This window comes from Macrosteles quadrilineatus, unplaced genomic scaffold (genome assembly GCF_028750875.1).
Source record: "Macrosteles quadrilineatus isolate MER2022 unplaced genomic scaffold, UCM_ALF_1.0 Scaffold_9__3_contigs__length_116548681, whole genome shotgun sequence".
Taxonomy (NCBI): domain Eukaryota; kingdom Metazoa; phylum Arthropoda; class Insecta; order Hemiptera; family Cicadellidae; genus Macrosteles; species Macrosteles quadrilineatus.
The window spans coordinates 33,508,071-33,527,069 of record NW_026542602.1 but is presented as its reverse complement, the minus strand read 5'-3'; the positions used below and the strand labels follow the sequence as shown (position 1 = coordinate 33,527,069).

The following is an 18,999-nucleotide window of genomic DNA, read 5'->3' as shown; positions in this document are numbered from 1 at the left end:
CATCCAGTTATTAAGGAAGCCAGTTCAACAACTAAATTAAGAGTAGTTTTCGATGCTCCAGCAAAAACTACAACAGGGATATCTCTGAATGACTCGCTTATGGTTGGTCCGACTCTTCAAGATGATTTATTTTCTATCCTATTGAGATTCAGGATTCACACTTACGTTCTGACAGCAGACATAGAGAAGATGTATCGACAAATCTGGATCCATCCAAGTCAACGAGACATGCTAAGAATCCTTTGGAGAGAAGACAACTCAAAACCTGTCCTCATTTACAGGCTCAATACAGTTACGTATGGAACAGCATGTGCTCCTTACTTAGCAATCAAAACTATTCAACAATTGGCTCAAGATGAAAGATCACAATATCCACAAGCTTCCAATGTAGTGATGAAAGACTTTTATGTGGATGATGTATTGACAGGAACAGACGACATTAATGAAGCAAGGGTATTAAGAGATCAACTGGTCGGTATGTTAAAGTGTGGTGGCTTCAATTTGCGAAAGTTTAACAGCAACAGTAACGCACTTTTAGCAGAGCTTCCAGATGATATGGTGGAAAGAAAAGCACATAAACTTCCCAACTCTAATGATAGCACAATCAAGACCTTAGGCATTTTTTGGGATGCAGAATCTGACAAAATAAAGTACAAGTACATGTTATCAACAGACAATAAGGCAGCTTCTACAAGTGTAACAAAGCGAACTGTGCTCTCAGACATAGCAAAACTGTTTGATCCTTTAGGAATCATTTCTCCAATTATAATAAATGCTAAAATACTCATGCAAGACCTGTGGAAACAAAATATGAAATGGGACGATGTACTCCCAGAACAATTACACAAGAGATGGCTACAATTCAAACAGGATTTAACTTTGCTCAGCAATTTTAATGTATCAAGATGTGTAAGATTGATCCAAACAGAGGGAACTTTTGAACTTCATGGTTTTTCAGATGCTTCTGAAAAGGCATATGGAGCAGCAATTTACTTGAGACACGAACTAAGCGATGGAACTGCTAAAACTACTCTTCTCTGTTCAAAATCTCGTGTAACACCACTGAAAACACAGTCACTTCCAAGATTGGAATTATGTGGAGCTCTACTCCTAACTGAGTTAATGTCAAATGTCAAAACCGCTCTTATCAACAAACATATTGAAAGGGTTACATACTGGACGGACTCTACAATTGTTTTATCCTGGTTAAATGCAGAAGCAGCATGCTGGAAAACATTCATTGCAAATCGTATTGCAAAGATCCAGGATCTAAGTGATTATAAAGATTGGAGACATGTGCCAAGTCAAGACAACCCCGCAGATCTCGTATCCAGAGGTTTAACAGTCGACGAAATCATAAGATCTGATTTGTGGAATTCAGGGCCATATTGGTTATCGTTAGAACCTTGCAACTGGCCAATTACTTCCATAACACCTTCAACTGACATTCCAGAAAGAAGAAAGTCCACAGTTTCTGCTGCAATAGTTCAATCAAATGAAAAACAAACAGATAATGACTATGTACTGAAGAAGTTTTCCAAGTTACAGAAACTGATTCGTGTCACCGCATATTGTTTGAGATTTATAAAAAATTGTAAAACTCAAGATTCAAAGATTGCAGGACCTCTAACACACGATGAATTAAACCACAGTCTTAAGCATTGGATAAAACATGAACAGAAACGTTTCTTTCCTCAAGAACTACAATCATTGTCAAACTCAAAACAAATTCACAAGAAAAGCAAACTAATAACACTTCATCCATTTAAGGATGATGAAGGAATCATTCGAGTAGGCGGTCGACTAGTCAACGCAAAGTTAGATCAAAGTCAAAAACACCAAATTGTATTGCCTGCTAAATCCTATTTCACTCATTTAATAATTGAAAATGAACATATTCGCAATCTCCATGTGGGTCCTCAAACACTTCTATACATCATAAGACAACAATATTGGCCACTAAATGCCAAGAACATTATAAGGAAAATCATCCATAAGTGCATACCATGTTTTAAAACAAAGCCGAAATGCACACAACCTGAAATGGGAAACTTACCTGCACATCGAACGAATCCATCACAGCCTTTTGAGATTACAGGAGTTGATTATTGCGGACCGATATATTTACGGTCAAACCGCCTTCGAAAGTTTTCATTAATTAAGGGCTACATTGCAGTCTTTGTTTGCTTTACCACAAAGGCTATTCATTTGGAATTAGTATCCAACTTAACAACTGACGGCTTTTTAGCAGCATTCAAGCGCTTATGTAACCACATATATTCCGATAACGGAACAAACTTTGTTGGAGCCAATAACGAAATAAAGGAACTTTACTCCCTTCTTAAAAGTAATGATCATCAAGAACAAATCATAAATGCTACATCTTTTCAAGGCATCAAATGGCATTTCTCGCCTCCAAATTCACCCCATTTTGGAGGGCTTTGGGAATCCGCAGTTAAGTCCGTAAAGCAGCATTTAAGGAAGGTTGTGGGAAACGCCAATCTCACATTTGAAGACATGTATACTGTGCTTACAATGATAGAGGCGTGCCTGAATTCAAGACCTATAACTCCTCTGTCATATGATCCTAAAGATCCCCTTCCTCTAACACCTGGTCACTTCTTAATTGGGAAAGCACTTACAAGTTTACCAGATCCAGATTATACATTTAAGCCAGAAAATCGTCTATCACAGTGGCAACGATTACAACAGCTTATGCAACACTTCTGGCGCCGTTGGTCCAAGGAATACCTCTCTCAATTACAACAAAGGCAAAAGTGGTTCACGACTGCCAATAATATCAAACCTGGTCAACTAGTCATAATCAAAGATGACAATCTACCACCTTTAAAATGGATTACTGCTATTGTTGAAGATGTTCATCCTGGACTTGATGGAAAAACTAGAGTGGCTACAGTGCGAACCTCTACAGGAACATTCAAGAGATCTGTAAATCGCCTGTGTGTATTACCAATTGAAAATTGAAAAGGCCAAAGACAATCAATAAGACATTTTTTGTAAATAGTTTATTTTTTGTATTTTGTTGAAAGTGGTACTTTCAAGGTGGGCGGCATGTTCAATCTCCTAACAGACTGTTTGTAAATTAACATATGATTGAATTTATATTTGTAAAAACACAAACAAAAACAGTAGGTATTGTATTTTTTAAAGTTTTACAAGCAAGTCATAAGTTAAATAAAGTTTCATTTTTTATATGATTTCATGCAGTTTTTTAATACAAACAATGTTGGACACTCGACATTGTACAATATCCTTGCTAGCAAAATATCGTTGCATGTTTATTACTTAGTTTGATACTACCTTTACTTATATCTGCATTATACAACTAATCCATGTACGAAATCATTAAATAATTAATCACGGATTATAATAACATTAAAAGGTATTACACGTTACTCTTTTTGAAATATATGGTTTGCTGTTATTTTTTTATAAACATTTACATAAATAACCAAAACATAATTGTGTATTCTAGTACGTATTATATTCTTTATACACAATAAAAAAATTCATAATTGGCTTCTGTATTTTTTCCATTGACTCTAAATATAAAAGTTATATAACTTTTCACTGAAAAGAGAACTATATCATTATTGCTTATGATGGATTAGCCACTGGTTAAGGATAATGCAAATATAACAGGTTTCATTTACCTGGATACAGGTAAATTACACTGTTAAATTAAACCTTTTATACTTGCTTATGAGTTTTCATGGTATTCTACCGTAGGGGTTTTGAGTATATTTTCTGTCATATCAAATTACAATTAATTACAATTTTGCATTATTTATAGTTAAATAATATTCTATATATAAGTAACAATGAAAAACATGACAAACTCAGAAATTATAGAAATAACTATAAAAGTGTTTAAATACACTTTCTACGAAATATATTATATTTCAGTTACAATAAAAAAATAGAAGATTAAATTTTAAAATATAAAAAAAAACTGTAAACTTAAATTTGAAATAAAATATTGTGTTAATTCTTCTTTAAGGATTTTTCTACAAAAATGTCAGTATTATTTGAGTAACTTTTACTAAAAGTTCTTCGTCTACCTTATTAAAGTTGTGCAAGTTAATTTAGTTGACGTTTTAATTAAATCGCTATCTGTGGAGAACAGATGTTGGCTTTAAATCATGACTAAAATCCAATTGGGGATTCATTTCTCATTTTCCCACTGAAACCAAGCTTAATTAAAAATGTACGCTCAGTAATAAAAATACTGTAATATTTAAATACGAGTACATCACTTCAATTGAAAGCAATGAAATAACGAACTTTACCTACTCAAAGACACTTTTATAATGTGCAAAACAGATAAGCTGGGAAATTGGGTACTGACTGGTCATGGTTTTTAGCGGGGGTGATATAATTACTACGTGTGTACCGTAGGCCTTAAGGACTTAACCTGGGACTGATTTACTTTACTTTTTGAGGTCCTCAGAGGCCAAAACATCATTCCTTTAGTTTAACATACAGAAGAAAGCACTCACTAGGTGTCAACTATTGTTTTCAGACAAACCATTGGTCTAACAGTGATGAAATGAACATTTCTTCCACCAATCAAACCCTAAATCTTAAAATAGATTAAACGTTCGAAAAAAAACTAAACCTGAGTTTCAGTTGTTAAAGTCTCACAATTTGCAAATACAAACATATTTCAAATTATAAATACATTATGGGATCTTTACAAAAGTTTTGGTGCAATCGGAATGTGAATACTTTTATTACCAGTAGTTTCAAAATTGCATCTTTTTATGTAAAAAATTTTGTATTATTTTGCATATCCTATATTTTTCCATAAAAATGCAAATATCTTTAATCTTATTATTAAAATGCAATATTAAAATAATATCACGAGAACACAAATTTTTTTAAAGTGTTTTTCAAAAATATTTACTTAGTAAAAACTCAAAGATTTCTAACAGCATAATATGTGAAACAGCAATATGATTTATATTCTATTTAATGAAATGTATTTTAATTTCAAGGGACTTTTAATTTGCCAATTTTGTTGAAGTTTTACTTCGTACTAAGCTAGTTTAGCAGTAATCATAAGTACTCGTTTAAAATATATAATTTCCATACGGAATAGATATGAACGTTTTCAGGAGATATTTAAGAGAAAATACAACAGCATTTATTTACTTGGCTTGCAGGTTTTCTGAAGCGAGGTTATTTTTCTCCTGTTCATACTGTATACACACTGACACGCAATCAGAAAATTTACCTATAGAATTTTAACACTTAACACTATGACACCAATATATGTACTGAGATTAATATATCTACTCATCTACTCTCATTAATATAAAATGAAAGTGGCAATTTGTCATTGAAATATTGATTGATTTTTTTATTAACATTTTTTCTGCCTACGATTAGTCTTAGACGTTAACCATAAAAAAGGTATGATGATTTATAATATATTATATAAATAAAACAGATTCTGAACTCTTGGAGATTTTATAGCGATAATTTAGTTTGCATAAATTAGAGAATTCATCTTATATAGATAAATATATTTTAAATGTTCTTAGAATACATTGTATCTAATACACTATAATGCATTATACATTTTTTTACCAAAAATAAAAAATGTACACACATATCGATTGGCATATTGATTTCATTCATTATATGGCAATAACATAAACTATGTGGTAAAGTAAAAATAGCTTTACTTTCCAAGATCGTTGTGCTAAGACCCTAATATCAGCTCGATACACTCCAGTTAATCTAGTTTACGGACTGCTTAACCCAACAAGTTAGTTGTTCCTGTATTATCTTTTTGACCCAGCCCTTGCTGGTCTTCTGGACAAAATATTCTTCTTTAAAATTACTTTAGTTCATACTTTTCTCTTATTTGATTTACACATTTTTTCACCTCTACATACGCAAGTAGTTACTAACAAATGTTTGTTTATACAGTCGTAAAACTCTATTACTATTATAAAGAAAAGTTGGTGTCTGTCTGTCTGTATGTGTGTTTGTTTGAGATCAACTCAAAAACCACTAAACGGACTGTGCTCAAATTAACACAAATAAAGCTACAGCTCCAAAAATACAAAGACCTATTCCCGCTACATAATAGAGGGCAGGTCAAGCAGGACTTATCACTGGACACGGCCATTTCAGGAAACATCTCCACACTCAGTGCAGACAAGCTGGCAAAAAAAGGTGCGAGCATGCCACTCTTTGGACCTGAGCCATTTTGTGGCATCAGCAAAGCGGCCGCTAAACATGTAATCAACAAATGGTCCAGGGGACAACATCTTTAGCGTTGGCGTAATTATCCTGGACAATCACTTGGCAAAAAACTGCTCTCAGAACCTAGCACCCTCTTCACTCGCTGGCTGCTAAATCTGGGGAGAGGGCAGGTCAAGCAGGTACTTGCTCTTATCACTGGACACGGCTATTTCAGGAAACATCTCCACACTCTAGGAATTGTCAAGGACAAGCAGGAGTGTCAACTTTGCAACCAGTCCGATGAGACTGCAAAACACATTATTCTGGACTGCGATGGACTAGGGGCTAGGAGATGGGCTCTGTTTGGTCTAAAGCAGCCAGGTGATGAACAGATTAACGAATATTAAAACAGAAAGGGTATGGATCATAAATATATGATAATGATTTCACTCGCCCGAATTGAAACATTATTTAACATTACTTAAATAAATGGAGCTGTCAAATCATAACGTTAATGTCATTTCATTATTATAGGATTCCTTCAGTTACTTCATTTGTTTATGTTTATAATCCATATTGAGTGCAATCTATTATTTGTTAAATGTTGTAATAATATATTAAATGGAATAATTCCTTGTAAAATATGTTATTCAAGGACATAAGAAATAATTAAAATTCCATAATCATTGCCATATCAACCTAAGCTCCTACCCTAAGTTTATGAGTATTATTTTTTAGATATATTTTTGTATTAAATAAAACCACTGCCTCAGCAAACCTGCAGACTATGTGTATTTCCATTTGCCTGATTATAGTTTTACAAAATTATATTAGAAAATACACTAGACATGATTGGAACCATTGTGATAGCTTTTCGTTTACAATACAAACCATGCAACATTTTTTTTTAGATTATAACTTAACATATATAATTAATTTTGTATCCTATGTAGCCTAAATAAGTCTATTTGCAGTCTGAGTTAACAAAAACATACTATTATCAAGTTCAGTAATGTTGTTCAATTTCGTTTCTGAATTAAATTGTAGGATTTAAATCATATTTAAGTCATTTTCAAAGAACCAACAGTGTCCCGTTTGTATACTGACCTCGTTGCAAGGCACGGGTATAGCAGCTAGTATAAAATAAATAAATTCATCCATTTAGAATATATGCATTATATAATGTATACAAACTTATATAAGTTCTTAGATTTGGTAAAATTTGAGCAAAATCTGATCTTGGTTCAGTGTAAAACACGTTTATTTGGGACATAAAAGAAAGAGTTACCCTATCCATATGAATAAATATAAATAAATTTTCATTCTTTCTTAAACTTAAATGCATTAAGTATGTCAACGCGTAAGATATTTATATAAAGATGAACCCCTGCTGTGCACAATTTTAAATAAAATAATCTCATTGAATGACCAGATCCAAAATTAGTCTCTTAATTCATTTCTTCATCAGGTATCTTGGTAGATGCTACTTTTAGAACGTATCATAAAAATATGCCCATAATCAGCGTAATGTTTGTTTGTGGTACATAAATATTTTTTTATATTTGAATAAAGTAGTGACACGGAAATTTCTGCTAGTGAAGCAAGTGACAATTACATCAAAATCCTCAAAAGTGTAAAACAATAGTTTTACGTTTAATCAACATTCTTAATCTGGCGTCTGTAAACAACCCTCTCTTTGGTAGCTTGTCCTGAAATCTCATAATCTAATCGTCTTATTACGACAGCAACGACTTTCTTATTTATTTATCAATCATATATTACATATACAAAATTTTGCAATCAATTAAATTGTATCATATTATTACGATTCACCAAAACCAATGTATAATAAACAACTATAATCCATTTAAATTATTGAGCAATATAAAACATATTAGACACACAAGTAATGTAATATGGATCTATTCATTGTGCTCAGGTAGTTGCAGTATGTTAGAAGTACTCAATGTATCTGTATATGTATGTCTCTACTGCCTGCCATTTGAAGATAAAAACATATATTTAATTAATTGTTATGATCTGTTTATATTACTTGTTTACATTAAATCACTTCTTAAAACCCATCTACTGTATTTTATCTCTTTTTTTTAGTAAAATCTTATCAATCTTAAAAACTATTATTAACATTGCTTTTGCAAAGTTTTATGGTTTCGTATACACGTTTTAATTATCTTCCAACACCAGTTGCCAACACATGTTTTCTTCTTCAGTAGCCTTACATTATATGAAAAGAGTCTCTTAAGCTATACGAGTATTAGGACTAAAAATTCAGTATGAGCATAAACAATCTATTTTGCAGCTGAAACACATTATGTTTTCTGAACGTACCCAAAGATATTTCTAAGGAAAACCTAAACAAATATTTAAAATGATAACAAATAATTGTTATGGTTACATTTTTGATTACTATATCAAATTAAATCAAACAAGCGTCGACGAATATTTTCCTGACTTTGTTTTAACCCTAACAGCTTTGAGGATTGAAATGGTGAGATCAAGGGGCTTATCTCAGCACGACGCTTCCCTAATCTCAGATTCGAGGTTAATGTCTTCGACCCTTGACCGTCGCCTACCAACCTGGGTCTCAACTTTACCATGGAATCAGAGTTTTGACTTACAAATGTAAAAATAAGTTTTTTTTTTATATATTGAAATTCTAAAATGAAAGTACTTTATTGTTAATTAACATACTTAATGAGCAAATTACTATTAGAGTAGAGTAAATTACTGTCATGTAATAAATTATTGATCAAAATGTGACATTATTTTTTTTTTTGCATGTCTGCTTTGTTAAATAAAAACAAAAAAAAATAGAAAAATAAATAAACTGCAACTATTTATTAAAACACATTTTAAATTTCCCCATATAAATATTTGTAACAGAAACAATTACAACTCAAATAAGCATTGAAGAAAAGGTATAAAATATATCTATAAAACAAGAAGTTGTCAAATGAAAGGGAGAAAGTGAACAGTTGCTTTTGAGAGAGGAAGTAGAGGGTAAAGTATATTCCTATAAAACTGAAAAAAATCACAATGGCGGTTATAGTTATGAGATTAAATGAACTTGTGTTACACGATAATAGTGTTTTTCGTTGTCAAACCTTTTATAAAATTTTATTTTTAAACTCTTTTTTTGTTGTATCAATAAATAAATATATTTGTGTTATAAAAGTTATTAGGTTGTTCTAAAAATGACTACAATTAGCTCTTCTAAATGGATATAGTAAAAAGAATTAAAATAGTAATATACGAAGCCAGAACATTTTAAGTGCTCCCTGTATATGATTCCTAACGTTAACTTTCGTATTGAAAAATTCTTTCACTCGTTCTTTAGTATATATATGTGTTAGTTCCTAGTAGATTTTAACTTAGGTACACACATATGCCATGTTAGTTACTAACACACGTACAATAAATATAGGATTATAGAAATATTCTTTTTACACGTCTTTACACTCCATTAAACTGAGAAATGTCTCTTTAGTAAACCAGAAAACCTTTTTCTTATAATACATTGTCATTCTTTCTTAAACTTAAATGCATTAATATGTCTATGAATAATATAATTATGTTAAAATGAACCCCTGCTGTGTACAATTTTAAATAAAATAACCTCATTGAATGACCAGATCCAAAATTAGTCTGTTTACGTATTCCGTACTTAAATAAAAAATTAACTAAAGGTATGGCTACCAGGGTTTATAGTTTATATCTATGAGTATCTACAGATTCAAATAATAAAGTCCATAATCCTTCCATACCATTATCATGTTTAGTATTGTTAAAAAATGCATTGTATCCATAAATATGGTTTTGTTCCTTTGTTAAAGGATATTATCTAAATAATATCCTTTCTAAAAAAGGTGGTATAATTAAACTACGGCTGAATCAAAAGCAATGAAAAGCGCTTAGAGACTAAGAGCTGGGTTAGTATAGAAGCCTCTCTCGGAGGAAATCAAGTTTTGTTTGTGTAAGCCTTCTTTTACCAAAGCTTTATTTGTAAAACACGGCGTTGTCTGTGGCTTAGATGGTATTAACAATATGTACCGTGATTTACATTTTCTCAAATTAACAAAGGTTTCGTACTGTACCACTTAAACCATTTTATGTAATAAAAAACCAATATTTTATGTACCATTAATGTTTTACATTTTAAAGGTTTTTTTTGACGAGCCCAGAATATGTTTTTTACATAACTCAAGGCTAAACCTAGAGGAAGCAGCACTATCACTTAGATAAAAGCCATTGGTGATTTAGTTGGATTTAAACCTGGGACGTCAGGAACTGAAGCTCCACGTTCTAACCTTTAGACCAGCTCGCTCCCAATTTATAGGTTAGAAATTAAGTAAGCTATATTTATGCAAGCGAAAATGTTTTTAATGCTACTTTAATTAACCGGTTCATTGGACAAATGCTATAAGGCGACCAACAGATTTGATCAAATACCTTATTTCCACATGAGTTTCACATACAAATTAATTGTGTCATCAATGTTGAGTTGAAAGTTGGTTTATTGTTAAATAAATCAAGTACTGCTAGCTATTTTAAGATGTACTAATATATTTCAGATGTATTTGGTTGCTGGTTTAATATACTATTTTTCCTCCTTAGCAATATACTTAATAATCCTTCTGATTTCTAACTTTATGTCATACTTACTTCTCTATGATCATACGATTCAAAAGTCTAAACCATTAAAAATAATCCATATTATCGGACTTTATACACATAGATATTTAGATCATGTATCAGAAAATTATACTTTGCTAAACTGCATCTTTATTATATGAATCCATTATAAAGGCGCACTATACTAAATAGTATGTTTAGCATAATTTCTGTTATTTTTTGTTTACGCCCAAGAATTGTTTTTATATTTATTTTATGTTTTTATTTTTTATTTTTACATAACGGTTTGATAAGAGTGTAATAGTGTTAATTAAGTACTGTCTCTAGAGATTATAAATACAGCAAATAGAATTCTTTACTAAATGTTCTGTGTAACCGACGTCAATATGATATAATTTTATTCATAACAAACTCATTTTCTATTTGCTTAGCTCTTAACTAATAAATAAACTTACACATACTAAATAATGTTGTTTTCGCTACTTAACAGTAATTGATGTATAAAATATTTTTAATATAAAATTTAATAATAGAGTATAAAATATACGGTACCAAAGATTTTTCAAAAAACTGATTTGAAATCTTAAGCTTTTACATTTTAACATAAGATCAAACTTACAAAATGCTATATTTGTGAATATGGTCAAACTAATTAGGTCAGGTTTATTGAATCGTTTTCCAATTATAAAGAAGTTATTCTACTTATTAATATTATTATTATTATTATTAATATTTCGATTTCCCCATTATCCTATGATTACAATTAGGAATTTTTACTTCCCTTTTTGGGCTGTCTCCCTTATGATGTAAAATAAATAACACGAAAGTTCTTTAAAAATGGGATTTTATGAGTATCATAAGTGTACCAAATTCTCCTATTTTATAATGGTTAAAACTATATATTTTTTCAACCGTTCCAGGACTTTTCTTACTCACTATTTCAGATCAGACGTTAATTTGTTACACAAGAGATTCCATAATAAGGGTTGAGATACAGGTGGAGGATTATCTCAGCAAGACACCTCTGTAATCTCACAGTCGAGGTTAACGTCTTTGACCCTAGACCTGTGTCTACTACACGGCCTCTAGACCTCTCTAGAATTCCTCACGGAAAAAACACAGTTAAACATTGAGAACATAAACAGATTTGAGTTAACATTTCCATTCTTTTGTGGAAGCTTAAAAAAACAAACGTGTACACTTATTTAGATATTTTAATTTAAAGAATTCGTAAGTTTATTCCTAGCAGGTTTTTGCTTAGTTATTGTTATTTGATAGTTTTAAGTAATGACAACTACAATGTTTGTATTAATCTAGTATTCTCAGTTTAAACGTAATAAACCATAATAGAAATATTGTTTAACATTTTAATTGATATGATAACATCAATATGTTTTTTTTATTTGAATTGTATTAACAAAATATGAAAACAGTTGTTAAAAATTTTAGTTAAGAAAAGCATAGTGCCATTGTAATAATTATTTGTTGGTCCTAGAACTACCATTAGTTATATAAAATAATTATCAACAAAGCAAAGGACAGTGTGCTGAAGAGGTGTGTGGATGATATTCTAACCTTCAGAAGACAGCAATATAAATGTAAAAATGTATACAAGTGGTATAATAAGACAAATAACGCAATTGCAAAGTTTCTACTGGGGATTGGATTTAATAATCACTAATCACTAGCATAGGCTACCTCTTTTTCAATCCTTAGGTCAATAATTTATTTATCGTTGAATCATGAATATGCCAAATTTTAATACTTCATTTCCAGCTTTTGCTGTTAAAGAGGGATTTACTGCTTTAGCTCATATTCTTTGGATTCAATCCCGGCTAAAGATACAGGAAATAGGAAAAGTTTAGCATTCAAAGTTCTTTGAAACGATTGAGTCTATTGAATTGGAAATGACACAATTTTAAAACAAAGAATCTTTTCGGTCATATTATTCTTATACTTTTATTTACGAATATTAAGGTACAGTCTACCAGATTCTTGCACAACCCATCAAAACCACTTTTTTAACCGTATTATAGCAATTATTTACTTTGTATGTTTTATGTGCAATGCCAGATAAAAAAGTGTTTATCTTTCCTATTAAATAACTTCTTGATCAGCATTGTAATTGTTTGTGTGTCCAAATCCAAATATATGGGTATATGTTATAAAGAAATATGTTTTATAGTCTTTCGGAGTGTAGGCATACGATATACTAATCAATATCTACTGCAAAGCGTACCTAGTAAAAGTATACTTAAATCCATCACTTACCACTTGTTCGACTATATTTTTAGAAATCTGGAACAAAATCAAATGAATTAGTGTAGCTTATTAAATATATTTTCTGCATCATTTTGATTCATAAAAAGATTTTGAAAAATACAAAATCTAGTCGAAACTAAATTGAACCTAAATACACTTGACTGTTAATCACAAATTCACTATGCGTTAAAATATTGTTAGTACAAAATTAGGTTGGCTGTATTTTATGGCATTATATGTCATTTCGCCACCTTATCTGATGATTTTCATCTGCTATAGAATACAAAACAAATATATATATTGCTGTATTTAATGGGTACGCGTTGCACAGCTCCACTTCTTGTACACAATTAGTAAATTTAGGACAAATAGAAACTACATAATATATAAGAAACAAAACTATGATCAGTTAATAAATACAACGAATACATTCTATACGTGATTGATAGAGTTATACCGAAGAAAAGTGCAGCTAAATTTACAATCAGAAGGATGAAAATGCAATGATAAACAAACACCAATGTCAGAAATATAGTTAATAATTTTAGTGACTTATCTTAAGTATGTTTAATTGTAATGGGTTTAAAAATGCACTAATACTTTGGCCTGTTGTTTTTAAATTGATCAATTTCACAATATAATGAACCAGTTAGTTCAATCCATCTATATGTTTGAAATAGACAGTTTCCCCATTTGTAACCCTTATTTTCGTATAATTGATTAATCACTTTTCTTATGAACGTAATATGGTCTGAAAATGTTATTTATAAACTTGTGTGGTGGCTTTGTGTGTAAAATTCCAAGATAAACACTTAATTTAGAAGAGGAAAGGATTTATCTGTTAATTTATCAAAGACAATTGGCAATGGCCTTCACAGAATGGTGAACAAATAAAATAACTACTCATTTAGTGTTCGAAATGTTAATGAAGGTTATTACTATGCACTTTTTATAATAATCTGATAAACATTTTAGCACTATATGACATTACACAATATTATTTTTTTAAATTATAAATGACAAATCAAACAGCTTTATGTTTTAAGTATATATGCTTAATAAATTACAATTATTAATAATAATAATAATTAATAATAATGAGTTAAAATCAAACTTAGAAAACGATTCGAAACACAAAGAAGAAAAGAAATTCATGTGCGTCCCATACAACAACAATTTTAACTAAGCAATCAGGAAAACATTCAAACATACCCCGGTAAAATTAAGCTACAGAACAAAAAATAACATTGTTAAAATCATACACAATAAAACCAACAATCCTACAACAAACAATACAGCAAACATATACAACGCATCTGGTATCTACAAAATTAAATGTTCCTACTGTGACAACTACTACCTTAGACAAACCTATCGAAATTTTAAAGTTAGATTCAACGAAAATATACAGGCAGATAAATCGAAGAACAAAACATCAATGAAATCAAATTTTGCAGATCATTTACTAAAATCGAAACATAGGTACGTTTACTAATATCGAAGAAAACTTAACAATATTAGAAATTGAAAAAGACAGAGAAAAATTGAATTTTAAAGAAGAAATTAATATTTATATGAACTACAAAAATAACAAATCAAATATTTTAAATACAATAATTCCAAAATTGAATAATCCAATATATGAAACAATTTTATTTATTTATATATAGGGTACTAAGTTTATTAATGTTTAATCTTTATTTATATATAGTAGCCCTATTATTCTATTTTTCATACAATCATTCATATATTTTTTTTGTGTTAGTGTGTTTTATATGTATACATAAGTTCTGTGATATTTTGCTATATAAAGTTGGATAATATGTGTGATGGCATTTAAAGTCTAATTCCAAACACTAGCTTGGCTGATGAAAGTTTCCTCGTTTCCTTCCTAAGTTAAGTTTCACAAGAGAAAGTTTCAGAATGTAAGAAACTTCATCATCAACTTGGGATCAAGGATAGTTGATGGGTTTACTATCATATGCTCTAACATTGTTTATGATTTTTTTTAAATATGATATTTGATTTAAAACCTTATGTGGGTTTCTTATATTGGTGATATAAGATGGTTTTAATAATCTTAACCACAATTATTGTTAAGTGCCAGCAACAGTGTTATTTATAAAAAGATATCCATAAAAGCCTCAATTAGGAAATTTAAAAATAATATCACAGTTATTTGTAGAAATGTTTATAAATACACCGATCAGGTTTCAAGCATGCTAGTACCAAGATTAGCTACTGATTCCAACTAATTAATTCAATTGAACATCGTCGAGAAATATAAATTATAAAATTTACGGATTAAATTCGTAGGTATGTATGAAATGTAATCCGAATTACTAAAACGTTCTTTACACCTAACTTGCTTTTTAACAAAGAACTCTCATGATATTATTCCTGTAAACATGTATGCTAATTTTATTTAGAACTGCATTCAACATTATATCCCTCATTCTTAAGTCCACAGGATGGATTCTGTTATGTGTCCACTATTGAGTTCAGACACAACGTGGGTCCCACAACGACTACATAACAATCCTGCTAATCCAACCCCAAGGAATAGCTTTAAAATATTTAACATATTTTTAATACGGGATTATTAGATACCAAAACCAAAGGTATATTAGTTCAAATTACACAATTATCAAATACAAACATGTAATATAATTCATAATTGTGAAAGCTCTTAAAATCTAAAAAATTAAATTATGGTTTTATAATAATGGTTAGATTATAAAAGATTTCTTTGAATGTAAAGCTCATATTATTATATTCCACTATTTGATTTTTTGCAAAAATAAATGCCGTGTACCATCTATAATTACAAGACAATGTGCAATCTTTTTGAAGGTATAAACGTGGTCAAACATGACTAAAACCGACTGTATATAATGTAGAACTATCTTAAAATAAATTATTATCCTGATAATTAGACCAATTAGTAATTTAAAAAGGCCAATATGTGGTTCGGATTCCTCTATAAACTGTAGGTCCCTTAATTGTAGTCCCATTGGCTGTATGGGATATTAATTAACAGCTGTGTCTAAGGAACTTTCCGGCCTTAGTCACTAACAAAACTACACGATCACGCCACTCATCCTACACCCATCTCCATTCATACCTGGCTTAAAATACCTACAATCGTGTGGTCACCATTTCAGAATAAAGTATTAACCTATCCTACCTAACATTATCCTATTACCTAACATTAATATTTTAACCTTCATTTAAATTAAGGTATTATTAAATTAAAGTTATTAATTTTTACCCAATTTTTTGTCTTTTCATTTAATACTTTACCAGGTAAAATATTACTATAAAGTTATTATAACTCATGACAAAATATAGGAGGACATCACAATTAATTTCAGAGTTAGTGGTTTCTTGAATACAAACAATCATTCAAATTTCCTAACGTTAAACATTTGCTCCAAGCATATACAACCATGCTACACGTTAATTGAGGTACAAGCGAGTGATTTTGATTCAGGTGTAGTGATCTTTTACCAGCCACAAGAGTGGTGTTTTGTGGGTTCTTTGAGGTTTTTTAACTAAATATTTAGACATGAGAAAATATTTTCAACTAATGAAACATTTCGGTTTTTTCGGGTTCGTTAAGATATTTTTAACTATGCAAATCCTTAAAATTAACTGAATTATCACTTACATAAATACCCCCGCCGCAGCAAACCTGCAGACTAAGCGAATTTCCATTTGACTGATTGGATTTACACTGAAATGTCTACCGGTACTTAAAAATATAACATTTATTCTTGATTTAAATAGAATTAGTTTAACAAGTACTTAGGTTTGCTGCATCAGGGAGGGTAAAACTGTTTTTTTTTTGTGTAAAATGTGAATAGTTAGTAAGAAATAAAAACATTTTCCAAATTTGATCAAAATTTGTTCACAAACAAGCAAACTACAACAGTTTACTTATTCTCCATAAGAATAACATGGGAATTTTAAGTGTACAATTTTTTGGTATTTTCTCCGTAACCATTAGGCGCATAATAACGCTTCAATATACTAAATTATTTGTTTTTTTAAGCTCTACAAAATGGTTTGGAAAGAAATTGCTAAATTTTATGTTTTTTGGGTCAAAAATGGGAAAAACCTATTTTTACCCCATAAAACCCCCCGTAAACCCCCGTTCCCATGGTCCGATCATGCTGGATCGCGAACTCGTTCGAATAAACGTACGTTTACACGTTTGTACCAAATTTCATCAAAATCGGATCATTTTTGCTCGAGTTATCGTGCTGACGGACACATATATATATATATATATACCCCCGCCGCAGCAAACCTGCAGACTAAGCGAATTTCCATTTGACTGATTGGATTTACACTGAAATGTCTACTTAAAAATATAACATTTATTCTTGATTTAAATAGAATAAGTTTAACAAGTACTTAGGTTTGCTGCATCAGGGAGGGTAAAACTGATTTTTTTTGTAAAATGTGAATAGTTAGTAAGAAATAAAAACATTTTCCAAATTTGATCAAAATATGTTCACAAACAAGCAAACTACAACAGTTTACTTATTCTCCATAAGAATAACATGGGAATTTTAAATTTACAATTTTTTGGAATTTTCTCTGTAACCATTAGGCGCATAATAACGCTTCAATATACTAAATTATTTGTTTTTTTAAGCTCTACAAAATGGTTTGGAAAGAAATTGCTAAATTTTATGTTTTTTGGGTCAAAAATTAGAAAAACCTATTTTTACCCCATAAAACCCCCCGTAAACCCCCGTTCCCATGGTCCGATCATGCTGGATTGCGAACTCGTTCGAATAAACGTACTTTTACACGTTTGTACCAATTTTCATCAAAATCGGATCATTTTTGCTCGAGTTATCGTGCTGACGGACATATATATATATATATATATATATATATAAATATATAAATATATAAATATATATATATATATATATATATATATATATATATATATATATATATATATATATGAATTTGAACGGATGGTGTTTTTCGCCTCTAGGGACCTCAAAACGAAAAAAAAAATCGGTCCCGCGTCCAGGTCTTACCATGAGTACTACGGTAATAGCTTATTCCCTATATGGGAAATTCGCTAAAAGGTTTATAAAATAAAGCTTGTTTCTGATCACAGCTAAACCAAAAACATTATTATTAACATTTTTAAATCATTTACGAAAACTATTTGCCTAGGTTGGCATTGTCTATGTTGGACATTGACAGCTTTTAAGGTGTACTTCAATCATCAATATATTTTACGTTAGAATAAATACAAAATTATATTCCTTCACGTGACTCATTCTTAACAAGACTACGCCAATATGAAGAATTTCTTGCATGTAAATGAGTTGCATTACAGAAATTGAAACTATTAAGTAGATACTGCTTTTTTATCAGTATACATATTGAGTTATCAAGATAAATATAATGTGTTTACTTGGTGAACAAATAATTTTGTTCAATGAACGGATGAAGTTGCAGGTTTCATTCTCACAGGTGAAATAACAATATCTACGGATGGAAAGACGTGTTAAAGGTAAACCCTCGCCTCACTTACTCTACGGTTGCTGCGTTTGAACCTGCAATTCTTTGTATGAAAATAGTTGGTCGCTTTTACTCGGTGACTATCTGTACCATGGCATTTATATGTTGTATTTTAAAATTTCTCTTATATACTTATTTGGCTTCTTTTCCTAAAGACCTATTATTGGATTTTTCACTATTAAAAGGCAATATTATAATTAAGGCCGAAGTGTTTAGTCATATTTTGGTTATAGTATCTTGTATCTAATAATATGAGGGACTACCATTTTTGCTATAAAAAAAACTTAGAATTAAATTTAATGAAACAAACTA

General features: G+C 30.3%; 1 protein-coding gene across 5 annotated transcripts in view; it reads right to left on the bottom strand.

Annotated features, from left to right (window-relative positions):
- Window positions 1-18,999, bottom strand: part of LOC129002321 (glutamate receptor ionotropic, NMDA 2B) — a 679,287-nt gene that overhangs the window by 387,410 nt on the left and 272,878 nt on the right. For all 5 annotated transcript variants that reach the window (XM_054430034.1, XM_054430032.1, XM_054430035.1 and 2 more), the window contains exon 2: window positions 13,141-13,167. The gene's annotated coding sequence lies outside the window, so the exon portion shown is untranslated. The remainder of the gene's footprint in view (window positions 1-13,140; window positions 13,168-18,999) is intronic.